Here is a 19066-nt window from a genome sequence, read left to right as displayed (position 1 = left end):
TGCTCATGTGTCAACATCCATTCCTACTGTAAATATATGATGTGCTCATACAATAAATCCTATTAGTCCAATTGATAGTATAGCATAAATTATACCTAATGTTCCAAATGATTCAATTTTTCCTCTTTCTTGACATACAATATGTGAAATAATTCCGAACCCCGGTAGAATTAAAATATAAACTTCTGGGTGTCCAAAGAATCAAAATAGATGTTGATATAGAATTGGGTCACCCCCTCCTGCAGGGTCAAAGAATGATGTATTTAAATTTCGATCTGTTAATAATATAGCAATAGCTCCTGCTAAAACTGGAAGTGAAAGAAGGAGAAGTAATGCTGTAATAGCTACAGATCATACAAATAAAGGTGTCTGATCTAAAGTTATACTTTCTGATCGTATATTAATTGCTGTTGTAATGAAATTCACTGCACCAAGAATAGATGATACACCTGCTAAGTGCAGTGAAAAAATAGCTAGATCTACAGATGCACCCCCGTGTGCAATAGCTCCTGCTAGAGGAGGGTAAACTGTTCATCCTGTACCAGCACCATTATCTACTATAGAAGATGTAAGAAGAAGGGTTAGTGAAGGTGGTAGTAATCAAAAACTTATATTATTTATTCGTGGAAATGCTATATCTGGTGCACCAATTATTAGTGGAACAAGTCAATTACCAAATCCACCAATTATAATAGGTATTACTATAAAGAAAATTATTACGAATGCGTGAGCTGTAATAATAACATTATAAATCTGGTCATCCCCAATTAGAGATCCGGGTTGGCCAAGTTCAGCACGAATAAGTATTGTTATTGATGTTCCTACTATTCGTGCTCATGCTCCAAATATGAAGTATAAAGTACCAATGTCCTTATGGTTTGTTGAGAATAATCATTTTTGCGGTAAGATGGCTGAATTTTAGGTGGTACACTGTAAATCTACTTATGAGATGTTTTCTCTCTTATCATATTTAGGTCTTATATTCAATTATGATTCTAGACTGCAATTCTAGAGGTGTAAAATTTTACTAAGGCCTAAAAGATTATTCTTTTAATTATAACTTTCAAGGTTATTAGTTTGATTAACTTAAGTCCTTAGTATAATGAAATTAAGGTTGATGTTGAAATCAATCCTATTGTTGAAATTATTACTGTTATAGGAAGAATGATTCTTGATTTTTGGGACTTTATCTTTATAGATCACGAATTTTCTGTGTATGATATAATTAGAGCTGAGAATCTAATACGTATATAGTAGTAGAGTGTAATTGTAGTAAATACAACTATAATAGTTATAATAGTTGTTATATTGTTTTCTATTAATGATTGTATTACAATTCATTTTGGTAAGAATCCAAGGAATGGTGGTAGTCCACCTAAAGATAATAAAGATAAGAATATTATGAATTTAATTTCGGTTTTTATATTTCTGGCTGAATAAATTTGATTTATGAAAAATAAATTTATTTGCTTAAATAATAAAATATAATTAATCTTAATAGTGAGTAAATAATGAAGTATAGTTCTCAGATGTTTTCTCTGACTGTTAATGATCTAATTATTCAACCTAGATGTCTGATTGATGAATATGCTAAAAGTTGTCGTAAGGATGTTTGATTTAAACCTCCTATTGCCCCAATAATAATTCTTAAGATAATAATTGTTCAAATAAAAGTTCTTAATTGAATACAATAAGATAAGACCATTATTGGGGCGATTTTTTGTCATGTTATTAATGTTAAACAATTATTTCATCTTGATGCTCCTATAACTTCTGGAAATCAGAAATGGAAAGGTGCAGCTCCAATCTTTAATAATAGTCTAGATCTAATTATTATTGATGGGATAAATTCTGTTTCCCATCCCATGGGATATTTTATTTGAATCAGCAAAATTGAAAATAATAATATTGTCGATGCTATTGCTTGGACAATAAAATATTTAATTGATGATTCATTTATTATTATATTTTTATTTCTTGTTAGGAGCGGAATAAATGAAAGTAAGTTGATCTCAAGTCCTATTCAAACCCCAAATCAGGAATTTGATGAAATGGACAGGATCGTTCCTATCATTAATGTTGATAGGAAGAGAAGTTTTGTAGAGTTGTTGGTCATTAAAAAGGAGAGGATTGATACCTCTATAAATGGGGTATGAACCCATTAGCTTGTTTAGCTTACCTTTTTACATTAAGGTGTATGATGCACGTTAGTTTTTGATACTAAAGGAGGTAGTTTAATTCTATCTTATGTAATTTTAATGAAGGTAATTTTATTTACTTTATTTACCCTATCAAGGTAAACCTTTAATCAGGCACTTCATTTATTTAATATATAAATCGAAAGTTTATTTTTGAAATTCTTTTATGTATTATTTTGTTTAATTAGGATTAATTTATCCTGCTCATTTTATTTTTTTATATATATATATATAATAAATAATTTATATTAATATATTACATTTAATTGAAATTAAAGTATTATAAGTTCATCTTACCATTATCAATTGATTATTTTAATGCAATTATTTACCTAGGATTATAGCTACTTATGTTTTTAGCTTAAAATAGGTTATTATAATATAATATATATAATAATATGTAATTTAATATTTAATATTATTATAATTGGATATAATAAATAAAATTATTAATTTAAATATAAAATATTATAATTAATATAAATAATTATATTAATTATAATAATATAATTATGTAAATTATCTATAATTAGATTATTTAACTAATATATATGAAAGTTAACTTAATATAAAAAAAAGAATTCTTATTAATAACATATTATATTAAATTACATAATTGTATAAAATATATTTATTATATTATTTAATCTTTCTTTATTTATTAGTGAAAAGAAAGATTAAATAAGAAAGAATATAATACATTTATTGCTATACATGTTCCATATTAATCTTTAATTATATATAATAGAGAAGTTGATGTGGTCATACATAGGGGCGTTTCTTTTTTTTTTGTTAATGTTTGTGGTTTTTTTCTTTTTTTTTTCTTTAAATATTTGAATCTTTTATTTTTTCCTGAATTAATAGATTTAAAATTTTCTTATTTTTTTATTTTTAAAAGTTTTATTCTTGCTTGTTTGTTCACTTTTTCTTTGTATTATATGTAAGTTTTGTTAGACTAAATGTTCTTTTTGCAGTAATTTGATTTAATTATCAAGTGATTTTGGATTTAGCAATTGATTTAGTATCGGCATAATTCGTGCCAGCAGCCGCGGTTATACGATTGATAAAAGTGAATATTATTGGTTAAAACAGTTGTTTATATTATTAGGGTTGAAATATAAATTTGTAAGGTGAAATGTTAAAATTTATTTGTGGCCCTTTTTATGAATCTGTGAAATTTAAATAATAAACTAGGATTAGATACCCTATTATTTTAAATGTTAATTATATTTACCAGGGTACTATTAGTTAAGGTCTTTAAACCCAAAGAATTTGGCGGTATCTCATTCCATTCAGAGGAACCTACCCCATGATTGATAATACACGATTTACTCTACTTAATTTATTTGTTTGTATATCTCCGTTATCAGAGAATCTTTTTAGAGTTATAATTCTCAAGATTTATAATTATAAAATATTTCAGGTCAAGGTGCAGCTTATAGTTAAGAGGAGGTGGGTTACAATAGATTTTTGTTTATAACGGATTTGATAGTGAAATACTGTTAATGAAGGTGGATTTGATAGTAATTTAATTTATTTAATTTAACTGATATTGGCTCTGAGATGTGTACACATCGCCCGTCGCTCTCATTATTGATTATTCTATTTTATTTTAAAGTAGCTTCAATTTAGATGAGATAAGTCGTAACATAGTAGATGTACTGGAAAGTGTATCTAGGAAGAGATTCAAGATATAACTTATTAGTAAAGAGTTTCATTTACACTGAAAATTTTTCTGTGCAAATCAGGATATCTTGATTATTTATTTTATTATATTAATTTTTTGTTTATTTAATTATTTAATATAAATAATTTTATTGTATTTTTGTCTTAGTATATTTTATAGAATTGATTTTTTAAATTATAGTTTATTGGTAATGTAAGTGTTTTACGAAATATTATTTTACATTTTTTTAAGTAGATTTTATTTATTGTACCTTTTGTATCAGGGTTTATCAAAATTTTAGTATTTATTTTACTTGTCTCGATTTGGGTTGATTTATAAATAATTTATAGTTAATGTATCATAATTATTATTAAATTATTTATAGAAATGAGATGTTAATCGTTTCCCAAGATATCTAGTTTCTTAAGAAAAAATTTAATTTTTTAAAGTTATTTGTTTTTATTTAATTTTTTAAGTAAAAATATTAACTTATTTATTCTTTAAGGGATAAGCTTTGAAGTTAATAACTTATAATTTATTTTATAGAAATATAATAGTAAGCTTTAAACCAGCTATCTTTAAGATTACGTTTTAGTTCATTATTTTTTATTTTGATTTTATAAATATTTTAGGTTTTTTATTAAGATTATTAATTTAATTTTAAAATTTTTGTAATAATGATAGAATTAGTATATTTATTTGTATGAAATTTTTACCTTGTGAACTTATTATAAGGAACTAGGCAAAATTGATTTCCGCCTGTTTATCAAAAACATGTCCTCTTGTTTATATTTTGAGGTCTGGCCTGCTCACTGAGCGTATTTTTAAAGAGCCGCGGTATTTTGACCGTGCAAAGGTAGCATAATCATTAGTCTCTTAATTAGTGGCTGGAATGAATGGCTTGATGAGAAATCAACTGTCTCTTAATAAATTTTTGAATTTAACTTTTGAGTCAAAAGGCTTAAATTCTTCTTTAGGACGAGAAGACCCTATAGAGCTTGACATTTTACTTTTATATAGTTTTTTGTTTGTCTTTCTATATTTAATGATGATGTTTAGTTGGGGTGACATGAAGAATAGATAAACTCTTCATTATTATATCATTTATTTATGTTTGTTATTTTGATCCATAATTTATGATCATAAGATTAAGTTACCTTAGGGATAACAGCGTAATTGTTTTTGAGAGCTCATATCGACAAAGCAGATTGCGACCTCGATGTTGGATTAAGAAAAATTTTGGGTGCAGGAGCCCAATGATTAGGTCTGTTCGACCTTTAAATTCTTACATGATCTGAGTTCAGACCGGCGTGAGCCAGGTCGGTTTCTATCCTAAGATTGTTAATCCATATTAGTACGAAAGGACCATATGGTTAAAATATTTTTTGTTATATTGATTAATATTAATTTATTTACTATTTTGACAGATTAATGTGTTGAATTTAGAATTCATTTATGTAGATTTTTTCTACAAATAGTATTGATACTTTATGATTTATTTATATTTGTTTTGAATTTTCTTTTATTGGTTATTTGTGTTTTAATTAGTGTTGCCTTTTTAACTTTATTAGAGCGTAAGGTTTTAGGTTATATTCAGATTTGAAAGGGTCCAAATAAGGTAGGTTTTGTTGGAATTCCTCAGCCATTTAGAGATGCTATTAAGTTAATTTGTAAGGAGCAGCCAATTCCTATTATATCTAATTACCTACTTTATTATTTTTCCCCTGTTTTTAATTTAATGATTTCTTTAGCCGTTTGAGTAATTTTTCCTTATTTAACTTATATGTGTTCTTTTTCTTATGGATTTTTATTTTTTTTATGTTGTACTAGATTAGGTGTTTATACTGTTATAATTGCTGGTTGATCTTCTAATTCAAATTATTCATTATTAGGTTCTCTTCGTTCTGTTGCTCAAACAATTTCTTATGAAGTTAGTTTAGCTTTAATTTTATTGTCTTTAATTATTTTAATTGGTAGTTTTAATATGTTTGATTTTATAAACTATCAGCTTTATTGTTGATTTATTATTATTTCTTTTCCTTTAGCTTTAGCTTGTTTTGCTTCTTGCTTAGCTGAAACTAATCGTACTCCTTTTGATTTTGCTGAAGGGGAATCTGAGTTAGTTTCAGGATTTAATATTGAGTATGGTGCGGGTGGTTTTACTTTAATTTTTTTAGCTGAATATACTAGAATTGTCTTCATAAGAATGTTATTGGCTTTAATTTTTTTGGGCGGTGATTTTTATTCTTTAAATTTTTTATTAAGCTTGCTATTATATCTTTTGGTTTTATTTGGGTTCGTGGAACATTACCACGGTTCCGTTATGATAAATTAATGTACTTAGCTTGAAAAAGTTTTTTACCTTTATCTTTGATTTTTTTTATTTTCTTTGTTGGTTTAAAGATTTTATTTATCTCATTTGTTTAGTGAAATTTTTTGAGAAAAGTTAATAGAAGAGTTAAACTTCTAATTTTATGTTTTCAAAACATATGCTTTTCCTAAGCTAATTAACTTTATTCCTTAATTAATTTATCTCATGCGTTTGCGACATGGACATTAATTAAGAAATATGTGAAGTAAATAATTGTTAAGATTTGACCTGTTATAATATAAGGTTCTTCAACAGGTCGTTTACCAATTCACGTTAGTAAGCATACAACAACTACTATAATTCAGAATAAAATTTGATTAATAGGGTAAAATTGAATGCCTCGGAATGGTGTTTTATTATAAAATGGTAAAATTATTAAGATTCCAATTGATAAAAATAATGCAATAACACCTCCTAACTTATTAGGGATAGATCGTAGAATTGCATATGCAAATAGGAAATATCATTCTGGTTGAATGTGAACTGGTGTTACTAATGGGTTGGCAGGTACAAAGTTATCTGGATCTCCTAATAGGTAAGGATTAATTAAACATAGTATAATTAATAATGATGTTATTATTACAAATGTAATAGAATCCTTAAAGGTAAAGTATGGATGGAATGGAATTTTTTCAATATCTCCAGTTAGTCCAAGAGGATTATTAGATCCTGTTTGGTGAAGAAAAATAAATGAATTGCTGCTATAGCAGCAATAATAAATGGTAATACAAAATGGAATGTGAAGAATCGATTTAATGTTGCATTATCAACAGCGAATCCTCCTCATACTCATTGGACTAAATCTGTTCCTAAGTATGGGATTGCTGATAATAAATTAGTAATTACTGTTGCACCTCAAAAAGATATTTGGCCTCAGGGTAAGACATATCCTATAAATGCAGTTGCTATAACTAAAAATAAAATCACTGTACCAATTATTCAGGTATGTATATATATATAAGATCCATAGTAAATTCCCCGTCCTACATGTAAGTAAATACAAATAAAAAATATAGATGCTCCATTTGCGTGTAAGGTTCGGATAATTCAACCATTATTTACGTCTCGGCAGATGTGTACTACACTACTGAATGCTATTTCAATATTTGATGTATAATGTATAGCTAAAAATAGTCCAGTTACGATTTGAATTACCAAACATAACCCTAATAGGGATCCAAAATTTCATCAAAATGAAATATTTGTTGGGGCAGGTAAGTCAATTAAAGAGTTATTAATAATTTTAATTAAAGGATGTCTTAATCGTAAGGGTTTATTCATTAGTAATTATCTTATTTTACGAATAGGTCCCTGATTAATATTGGTGATTTTAACAACTGCTAGTAGTGCTAAAAATAAATAAATTATTATTATTATTGTAATAATGAATGTAGGTCTATTATATAATTTTTCTAAAGATATTGTTATTTCTTGATAATTGATTGAATTATCAATATTTATAGTTTCGGTGTTTTTGAAAAAGTCTATAAATATAGATATATCTAGAATAATTAATATTAATATGATAAATACTCACATTATTAATGTAATAATTATAGTGATTGATTTAGGCTGAAATATTTCGTTTGATGCAATTCTTGTAATGTAAATAAATAATACTAGTATACCACCAAGAAATGTTAAAAATAAAATATATGATAAACAATATCTTTCTATTATTGTTCCTGTTATCAATCCAACTAGAAAGGTTTGAAGGATAATAAAAAGTATTATTGATATTGGGTGTCTTAATTTAATAAAATTAATATTTATTACATTTGATAATGATATAATTATTATTTTGATCATTTCAGGGGTTAGTTTATTTAAAATACCGGTTTTGGGGACCGATGTTGGAAGCTGGACTTATTTCCGGTTTACAAGACCGGCGTTTTTTTTAAACTATTAAAACTAATGTTTATATTCTCTATTTTTACTTCTTTATTGATTTATTTTGCTGGTGTTTATGTTTTTTCTTCTAAACGTAAACATTTATTAATGGTTCTTTTGAGATTAGAATATATTGTTCTTTCTGTATTTATGTTAGTTATTGTTTTTCTTATTGAGTTTGATTATGATTATTTTTTTCCTGTTATTTTTTTAGTTTTTTCTGTTTGTGAGGGTGCTTTAGGTCTTTCTATTTTAGTTTCAATAATTCGTTCTCATGGTAATGATTTTTTTAATTCTTTTGGTTTATCTTTATGTTAAAGTATTTATTTATAACAATTTTTTTGATCCCTCTTTGTTTATTAAATAATTGTTGATGGTTGGTTCATTCTTTAATGTTTCTGTCGGGTTTTGTTTTTATAATTTGTGTTTATTCATATGCTGATTTGAATATAATTAGATATTATTTTGGTATTGATTATTTTTCTTTTAGTTTAATTTTACTTAGTTTTTGGATTTGTTCTTTAATAATCACTGCTAGAGGTTCAGTTTATTTAAGTTCATATCATTCTAATTTTTTTGTTTTTATGGTTTTGATTTTAATAATTATGCTTTATTGTTCATTTGCTAGATTAAGTCTTCTTTCTTTTTATATTTTTTTTGAGGCTAGATTAGTTCCTACTTTACTTTTAATTTTGGGTTGGGGTTATCAACCTGAGCGTTTGCAGGCTGGTGTTTATTTAATTTTTTATACTTTGGTTGCTAGATTACCTTTATTATTAGTTTTATTTAAGGTTTATGATTTTTCTAATACTTTATATTTTCCTTTATTGGTTGATTTTGGTTCTTATTATTTTATGTTTTATGTATTTATAATGTTGGCTTTTTTAGTAAAGATACCTATGTTTTTGGTTCATTTATGACTTCCTAAGGCTCATGTAGAGGCCCCTATTTCAGGTAGAATAATTCTTGCTGGTGTTTTATTAAAGTTAGGTGGTTATGGTATTTTTCGTGTTATAAAGGTTATTTTTTATTTGGGTTTAAAGTTTAGTTATTTTTGATTGTCTTTAGGTTTATCTTGGGGTGTTATTGTAAGATTTATTTGTTTTCGTCAGGTTGATTTAAAGTCTTTAATTGCATATTCTTCTGTTGCTCATATAAGAATGGTTATTGGTGGATTGATGACTATGAATTGATGAGGTTGTGTAGGTTCTCTTTCTCTAATGGTTGGTCATGGTTTATGTTCTTCTGGTTTATTTTGTTTATCTAATATTATTTATGAACGTTTAGGTAGACGAAGATTATTAATTAACAAGGGTATAATTAATTTGATGCCAAGAATGGCTTTATGATGATTTCTTTTAAGATCATCAAATATGGCTGCTCCTCCTTCTTTAAATTTGGTAGGTGAAATTAGATTATTAAATAGAATTATATCTTGATCTTCTTTTAGATTCTTTGCTTTGATTTTTTTATCTTTTTTTAGAGCTGTTTATACTTTGTATATATATTCTTATTCTCAGCATGGGAATTATTATTCTGGTGTTTATACTTGTTCTCTTGGTTATTTTCGTGAATATCATCTTTTACTTTTACATTGATTGCCTTTAAATATTCTCTGTTTAAAGGGTGAATATTTCTTTGTTTAGTTTTCTTAAGTATTTTAATTAAAAATATTGTTTTGTGGAATCAATGATATGAAGTTTTTCATCTTAGGCCGTGAATTTATTTTCTATTTGTTCTTTGAGTTTTTTTTTTCTTTGTTTATTTCGAGAACTATAATTTTTATTTTAGGTATTTATTATTTAATAATTGATTATAGAGTTTTTGTTGAGTGAGAGCTTTTCAATTTAAATGGTTCTATAGTTGTTATAACTTTAATTTTGGATTGAATATCTCTTATTTTTATATCTTTTGTTATATATATTTCTTCTTTGGTTATTTATTATAGAGAGGATTATATATCTGGTGAAAAGAATATAAATCGTTTTATTATTATTGTTTTAATATTTATTCTTTCTATAGGTTTTTTAATTATTAGTCCTAATTTAATTAGAATTTTATTAGGTTGAGATGGTTTAGGTTTAGTTTCTTATTGTTTAGTTATTTATTATCAAAATGTAAAATCTTATAGTGCTGGTATATTAACTGCACTTTCTAATCGTATTGGTGATGTTGCTATTTTAATTTCTATTGCATGAATGTTAAATTTTGGTGGTTGAAATTATATTTATTATTATGATTTTATTTCTAATTCTTTTGAAATAAAGCTCATTACTATATTAATTGTTTTAGCAGCTATAACTAAGAGAGCTCAGATTCCTTTCTCTTCATGACTTCCTGCTGCTATAGCAGCTCCTACTCCTGTTTCTGCTTTAGTTCATTCTTCTACTCTTGTTACTGCTGGTGTTTATTTATTAATTCGTTTTAGACCAATATTGAATACTTATAATTGTGGTTGATTTTTACTTTTAATTGGTTGTATAACTATATTTATGGCTGGATTGGGCGCTAATTTTGAGTTTGATTTAAAGAAGATTATTGCTCTTTCTACTTTAAGACAACTTGGTTTAATAATAAGAATTTTGGCTATAGGTTATCCAAAGCTTGCATTTTTTCATTTATTGGCTCATGCTTTATTTAAGGCATTATTATTTATATGTGCAGGTTCAATAATTCATAATTTGAAGGATTCTCAGGATATTCGTTTTATAGGATCAATTGTTAATTTCATACCTTTAACTTCAGTTTGTTTTAATGTTTCTAGTTTATCTTTGTGTGGAATACCTTTTTTAGCGGGATTTTATTCAAAGGATTTAATTCTTGAGATGGTTTGTTTAAGATGAATTAATTGTTTAATTTTTTTTCTTTATTTTTTTTCTACTGGTTTAACTGCTTCTTATTCTTTTCGTTTGTTTTGTTATTCAATATCTGGTGATAATAATTTTTATTCTAGATTTTCTTTTGATGATAAGGGTTATTATATTTCATTTGGAATAATTGGTCTATTGTTTGTTGCTGTTTTTGGTGGTAGTCTTTTATCTTGATTAATTTTTCCTATTCCTCATGTGATTGCTTTACCTTATTATTTAAAGTTTTTAACCTTTACAGTTGTTATTTTAGGTGCTTATTTAGGTTATCTTATTTCTAATTTTGATTTTTCTCATAATTTATTTTCTTTAAGTATACTTTCTTTTGTTAGATTTGCTGGTTCTATATGATTTATACCTTTTCTTTCAACTAAGTTTATTAGATATATTCCTTTAAAAATAGGTTATTATTCATCTAAGTCATTTGATTATGGTTGAGGTGAATTACTTGGTGGTCAAGGTTTATATAGATTATTTATTTATTTAATTGGTTATATTCAAGGTTGATATGATTCTAATTTCAAGATTTATCTTTTAACTTTTATTTTTTGAATATTTATTTTGGTAATATTGTTTTTCGTTTACTTAAATAGCTTATAATTAGAGCGTGACACTGAAGATGTTAAGGAAGTATTTTTACTTTTAAGTATTTATAAATATAGATATATTATTTTTACAGTGAAAATGTAATGTTTTATTTAAACTATATAAATTTTAGAAATGTTAACGGAGTTTAACCGCTAGTATAAAAAGTTAGCAGCTTTCATATTGGCTTTACATTTCCTTAATTGGAACTATTATAGTTCAATTATATTATTAACAGTAATACGCCTCTTTTTGGCTTCAATTAATAAGAATAAGGGTAGTACATACCAATCTTCCAGGTCGAAACTGACTGCAATATTTCGCTTCTTATTCTATTTAAGGTTGATTGATAATATCAATACTTTTTGAATGCAACCCAAATGTTATATTTAACTACAACCCTTTATTCTGCTCATTGTAATGCTCCTTGGTTTCATTCATGGTATAGTCCTCCTAATAGAACTAGAATAAAAAATATTGTTGATACTGTTCAGATTATAATGTCTGAAGTTTTAAAAATAATTACAATTTGTTGAATTAGTGCAATTTCTACATCAAAAATTAAAAAGATTACTGCGATTAGGAAGAATCGTATTGAGAATGGTATTCGTGCTGATCTTTTTGGATCAAACCCACATTCAAATGGTGATCTTTTTTCTCGATCATTAATTAATTTTTTTGATAGTGTTGTTGCCAGGATTATAACAATTATTGGAATAATAAATCTAATGAAAACTCTTGTTGATAGAATTAGAATTGTTTTTCTTGATTTATATCAAGCTTTCTGATTGGAAGTCAAATGTACTATTTATACTAGAAAAACAATTATCTACCTCATCAATAAATAGAGATATATAAGAATAATCATACTACGTCTACGAAGTGTCAGTATCATGCTGCTGCTTCAAATCCAAAGTGATGTCTTGGTGAAAATTGATTTATTGAGTGTCGAAGTAGACATGTTGATAAAAAGATTGTTCCAATAATTACGTGTAAACCATGGAATCCTGTTGCAACAAAGAATGTTGATCCATAAACTGCATCTGCAATGGTAAAAGGTGCTTCTCTATATTCATATGCTTGAAGTATTGTAAAGTATAGTCCTAATAACACTGTGAAGAATAATCCTTGTAGTGCTTGAGTATGATTAGATTCCATTAAACTATGATGTGCTCATGTACATGTTACTCCTGATGCTAAAAGAATAGCTGTATTAAGTAATGGAATTTGTATAGGGTTAAAGGGTTGAATTCCTATTGGAGGTCATAGTATTCCTAGTTCAATTGTTGGTGCTAATCTTCTTCTAAAGAATGCTCAAAAAAAAGAAACGAAAAATAATACCTCTGATGCAATAAATAAAATTATTCCTCATCGTAATCCAATTGATACAAATCCTGTATGTAATCCTTGATATGTTCCTTCTCGTACTACATCTCGTCATCATTGAATTATAGTTAGTAGGGTAATTCCAAATCCAATTATGAATAAGTTAATATTAAATAGGTGGAATCATTTTGCTACTCCTGATACTAGGACTATTGCTCCAATTGCTCCTGTTAATGGTCACGGTCTATAGTCTACTAAGTGGAATGGGTGGTTTGAGTGAGTTGTTAACATAGGTTTAATATACTTCTCTAGAATATAGAGTTCTTAGAATTGAGAAAACATAGGCCTGAATTATTGCTACTGCTGATTCTAGAATTAATAGAAGTATTTGTCCAATAATTAGTAATGAGATTAAGTTTATTGCTATAGATGGTCCTGTGTTTCCTAATAAGGTTAATAATAAGTGTCCTGCAACTATATTTGCTGCCAACCGTACTGCTAATGTACCTGGTCGAATAACATTACTAATTGTTTCAATTAGTACTATAAATGATATTAATGCAGGCGGTGTACCTTGTGGTACAAGGTGTGTAAATATATGATTAGTATGGTTAATTCATCCAAATAATATAAATCTTAGCCATATAGGTAGGGCAATTGCAAATGTTAATGCTAAATGTCTTGTTCTAGTAAAAATATAAGGGAATAATCCAATGAAATTGTTAAATAATATTATAATAAAAGTTGAGATGAAAATGAATGTTGTTCCATTAAATGATTTTGGTCCAAGAAGTGTTTTAAATTCATTATGTAAGGTTAAATTTAGTTTATTTCAGATAATGTTAATTCGTGATGGTGTAAGTCAAAATAGTGATGGGATTAATAATAGTCCTAGAAATGTTCTAGTTCAATTTAATGATAAATTAAAGATGTTAGTTGATGGGTCAAATGTTGAGAATAGATTTGTTATCATTTTCAATTTAAGTTTTTTATTTCAATTGTTCCTTTTTCTGCTCTTTTAATAAGGTTAGGTTTAAATGAGAAGAAGTTTATTTGATTAAACAAGATTAATGTAGCTGAAAATATAATGAATAGTGAGAATCATATAAGAGGGGATATTTGAGGGATTTGGATATAATTTCCCCATCAGAAGTAGTCGTTAATTTACTATTATTTGGTTTAAGAGACCATTACTTACTTTCAGTCTTCTGATGAATTTCAAGGTGTACTAATTTTTTTTAGTTACTTTAGATTGACACTCTAATGTTATTTATTTTAACTAACTCCTTAAATTATCTTAGATAATCACTTAATAAATAAATTTACTGAAGTTCTTTCAATTACAATTGGTATAAATCTGTGGTTTGCTCCACAGATTTCTGAGCATTGTCCAAAGAATAATCCAGGTCGATTTATTGTGAATGTTCCTTGATTTAACCGACCTGGCGTTGCATCAATTTTAACCCCTAATGCAGGAACTGCTCATGAGTGTAGAACATCTGATGCTCTTGTTAATACTCGTACTTCTGTATTTATTGGTAGGATTGTTCGGTTATCTACATCTAGTAGTCGGAATCCATCATTTTCTAGGTCTTGTTCTGGTGTTATATAAGTGTCAAATTCTACGTCTATGAAGTCTGAATATTCATATCTTCAATATCATTGTCGTCCAATGGTTTTAATTGTAATTATTGCATCTACTGAATCATCAAGTAAATATAATAGTCGTAATGCTGGAAGGGCAATAAAAATTAATGTAATTGCTGGTAAAGCTGTTCAGATTGTTTCAATTAAATGTCCAAGAAGTATATTACGGTTAGTATAGACAATAAATAATATATAACTTAGGGCATAACCTACAATTACTGTAATTAATAATAATACGACCATAGTATGATCATGAAAGAATGATAATTGCTCCATTAATGGTGAAGCTCCATCTTGAAGAGATAAATTTGATCATGTTGCCATTAATAAATATTTTCTAATAAAAGGTCAAACCTTTATTTGTAGAGCTTAAATCTACTGCACTAATCTGCCATATTAGAATCTAGAGATTAATGGTAATTCTTAGTAACTATGTTCTGCAGGAGGGTTATTTTGTAGTCATACTGTTGATCTTCTTATGTTAGCTCTAAATATAATTGCTCGGTTTGTAATCATTCTTTCTCATATAATTACAATGAATATAATGATTCCTACAATAGAAATTGTAGACCCAATTCTTGATACTACGTTTCATGATGTATATGCGTCTGGGTAGTCAGAGTATCGTCGAGGTATTCCTGCTAATCCTAGGAAGTGTTGAGGAAAGAATGTTAAATTTACTCCAATGAATATAATTGTAAATTGGATTTTTAATCATGTATTATTTATAGTTAATCCTGTAAATAGTGGATATCATTGAATGACACCTCCTATAATTGCAAATACTGCTCCTATAGATAATACATAATGAAAGTGGGCTACTACATAATATGTATCATGTAATACAATATCAAGTGATGAATTTGCTAATACTAATCCTGTTAATCCACCAATTGTAAATAGGAAAATAAATCCTAGAGCTCATAATAATGGTGGATTGAACTTGAATTTAGTTCCATATAATGTAGCTAATCATCTAAATACCTTAATTCCTGTAGGTACACCAATAATTATTGTTGCTGATGTAAAATATGCTCGTGTGTCAACATCCATTCCTACTGTAAATATATGATGTGCTCATACAATAAATCCTATTAGTCCAATTGATAGTATAGCATAAATTATACCTAATGTTCCAAATGATTCAATTTTTCCTCTTTCTTGACATACAATATGTGAAATAATTCCGAACCCCGGTAGAATTAAAATATAAACTTCTGGGTGTCCAAAGAATCAAAATAGATGTTGATATAGAATTGGGTCACCCCCTCCTGCAGGGTCAAAGAATGATGTATTTAAATTTCGATCTGTTAATAATATAGTAATAGCTCCTGCTAAAACTGGAAGTGAAAGAAGGAGAAGTAATGCTGTAATAGCTACAGATCATACAAATAAAGGTGTTTGATCTAAAGTTATACTTTCTGATCGTATATTAATTGCTGTTGTAATGAAATTCACTGCACCAAGAATAGATGATACACCTGCTAAGTGCAGTGAAAAAATAGCTAGATCTACAGATGCACCCCCGTGTGCAATAGCTCCTGCTAGAGGAGGGTAAACTGTTCATCCTGTACCAGCACCATTATCTACTATAGAAGATGTAAGAAGAAGGGTTAGTGAAGGTGGTAGTAATCAAAAACTTATATTATTTATTCGTGGAAATGCTATATCTGGTGCACCAATTATTAGTGGAACAAGTCAATTACCAAATCCACCAATTATAATAGGTATTACTATAAAGAAAATTATTACGAATGCGTGAACTGTAATAATAACATTATAAATCTGGTCATCCCCAATTAGAGATCCGGGTTGGCCAAGTTCAGCACGAATAAGTATTCTTATTGATGTTCCTACTATTCCTGCTCATGCTCCAAATATGAAGTATAAAGTACCAATGTCCTTATGGTTTGTTGAGAATAATCATTTTTGCGGTAAGATGGCTGAATTTTAGGTGGTAGACTGTAAATCTACTTATGAGATGTTTTCTCTCTTATCATATTTAGGTCTTATATTCAATTATGATTCTAGACTGCAATTCTAGAGGTGTAAAATTTTACTAAGGCCTAAAAGATTATTCTTTTAATTATAACTTTGAAGGTTATTAGTTTGATTAACTTAAGTCCTTAGTATAATGAAATTAAGGTTGATGTTGAAATCAATCCTATTGTTGAAATTATTACTGTTATAGGAAGAATGATTCTTGATTTTTGGGACTTTATCTTTATAGATCACGAATTTTCTGTGTATGATATAATTAGAGCTGAGAATCTAATACGTATATAGTAGTAGAGTGTAATTGTAGTTAATACAACTATAATAGTTATAATAGTTGTTATATTGTTTTCTATTAATGATTGTATTACAATTCATTTTGGTAAGAATCTAAAAGAAGATCAAGATATAATTCTATTTAATAATCTAATTTCACCTACCAAATTTAAAGAAGGAGGAGCAGCCATATTTGATGATCTTAAAAGAAATCATCATAAAGCCATTCTTGGCATCAAATTAATTATACCCTTGTTAATTAATAATCTTCATCTACCTAAACGTTCATAAATAATATTAGATAAACAAAATAAACCAGAAGAACATAAACCATGACCAACCATTAGAGAAAGAGAACCTACACACCCTCATCAATTCATAGTCATCAATCCACCAATAACCATTCTTATATGAGCAACAGAAGAATATGCAATTAAAGACTTCAAATCAACCTGACGAAAACAAATAAATCTTACAATAACACCCCCAGATAAACCTAAAGACAATCAAAAATAATTAAACTTTAAACCCAAATAAGAAATAACCTTTATAACACGAAAAATACCATAACCACCTAACTTTAATAAAACACCAGCAAGAATTATTCTACCTGAAATAGGGGCCTCTACATGAGCCTTAGGAAGATATAAATGAACCAAAAACATAGGTATCTTAACTAAAAAAGCCAAAATTATAAATACATAAAACATAAAATAATAAGAACCAAAATCAACCAATAAAGGAAAATATAAAGTATTAGAAAAATCATAAACCTTAAATAAAACTAATAATAAAGGTAATCTAGCAACCAAAGTATAAAAAATTAAATAAACACCAGCCTGCAAACGCTCAGGTTGATAACCCCAACCCAAAATTAAAAGTAAAGTAGGAACTAATCTAGCCTCAAAAAAAATATAAAAAGAAAGAAGACTTAATCTAGCAAATGAACAATAAAGCATAATTATTAAAATCAAAACCATAAAAACAATAAAATTAGAATGACATGAACTTAAATAAACTGAACCTCTAGCAGTGATTATTAAAGAACAAATCCAAAAACTAAGTAAAATTAAACTAAAAGAAAAATAATCAATACCAAAATAATATCTAATTATATTCAAATCAGCATATGAATAAACACAAGTTATAAAAACAAAACCCGACAGAAACATTAAAGAATGAACCAACCATCAACAATTATTTAATAAACAAAGAGGGATCAAAAAAATAGTTATAAATAAATACTTTAACATAAAGATAAACCAAAAGAATTAAAAAAATCATTACCATGAGAACGAATTATTGAAACTAAAATAGAAAGACCTAAAGCACCCTCACAAACAGAAAAAACTAAAAAAATAACAGGAAAAAAATAATCATAATCAAACTCAATAAGAAAAACAATAACTAACATAAATAAAGAAAGAACAATATATTCTAATCTCAAAAGAACCATTAATAAATGTTTACGTTTAGAAGAAAAAACATAAACACCAGCAAAATAAATCAATAAAGAAGTAAAAATAGAGAATATAAACATTAGTTTTAATAGTTTAAAAAAAACGCCGGTCTTGTAAACCGGAAATAAGTCCAGCCCCCACTTTTAAAACTTCAGAGGTGGAAAAGCTTCCATCATCGGTCCCCAAAACCGGTATTTTAAATAAACTAACCCCTGAAATGATCAAAATAATAATTATATCATTATCAAATGTAATAAATATTAATTTTATTAAATTAAGACACCCAATATCAATAATGCTTTTTATTATCCTTCAAACCTTCCTAGTTGGATTAATAACAGGAACAATAATAGAAAGATATTGATTATCATATATTTTATTTTTAACATTTCTTGGTGGTATATTAGTATTATTTATTTACATTACAAGAATTGCATCAAACGAAATATTTCACCCTAAATCAATCACTATAATTATTACATTAATAATGTGAGTATTTATCATATTAATATTAATTATTCTAGATATATCTATATTTATAGACTTTTTCAAAAACACCGAAACTATAAATATTGATAATTCAATCAATTATCAAGAAATAACAATATCTTTAGAAAAATTATATAATAGACCAACATTCATTATTACAATAATAATAATAATTTATTTATTTTTAGCACTACTAGCAGTTGTTAAAATCACCAATATTAATCAGGGACCTATTCGTAAAATAAGATAATTACTAATGAATAAACCCTTACGATTAAGACATCCTTTAATTAAAA

Source organism: Schistocerca gregaria, unplaced genomic scaffold (assembly GCF_023897955.1).
Source record: "Schistocerca gregaria isolate iqSchGreg1 unplaced genomic scaffold, iqSchGreg1.2 ptg000470l, whole genome shotgun sequence".
Lineage (NCBI taxonomy): Eukaryota > Metazoa > Arthropoda > Insecta > Orthoptera > Acrididae > Schistocerca > Schistocerca gregaria.
The sequence above is the reverse complement of the archived record's forward strand: the minus strand, read 5'-3'. Positions refer to the sequence as shown.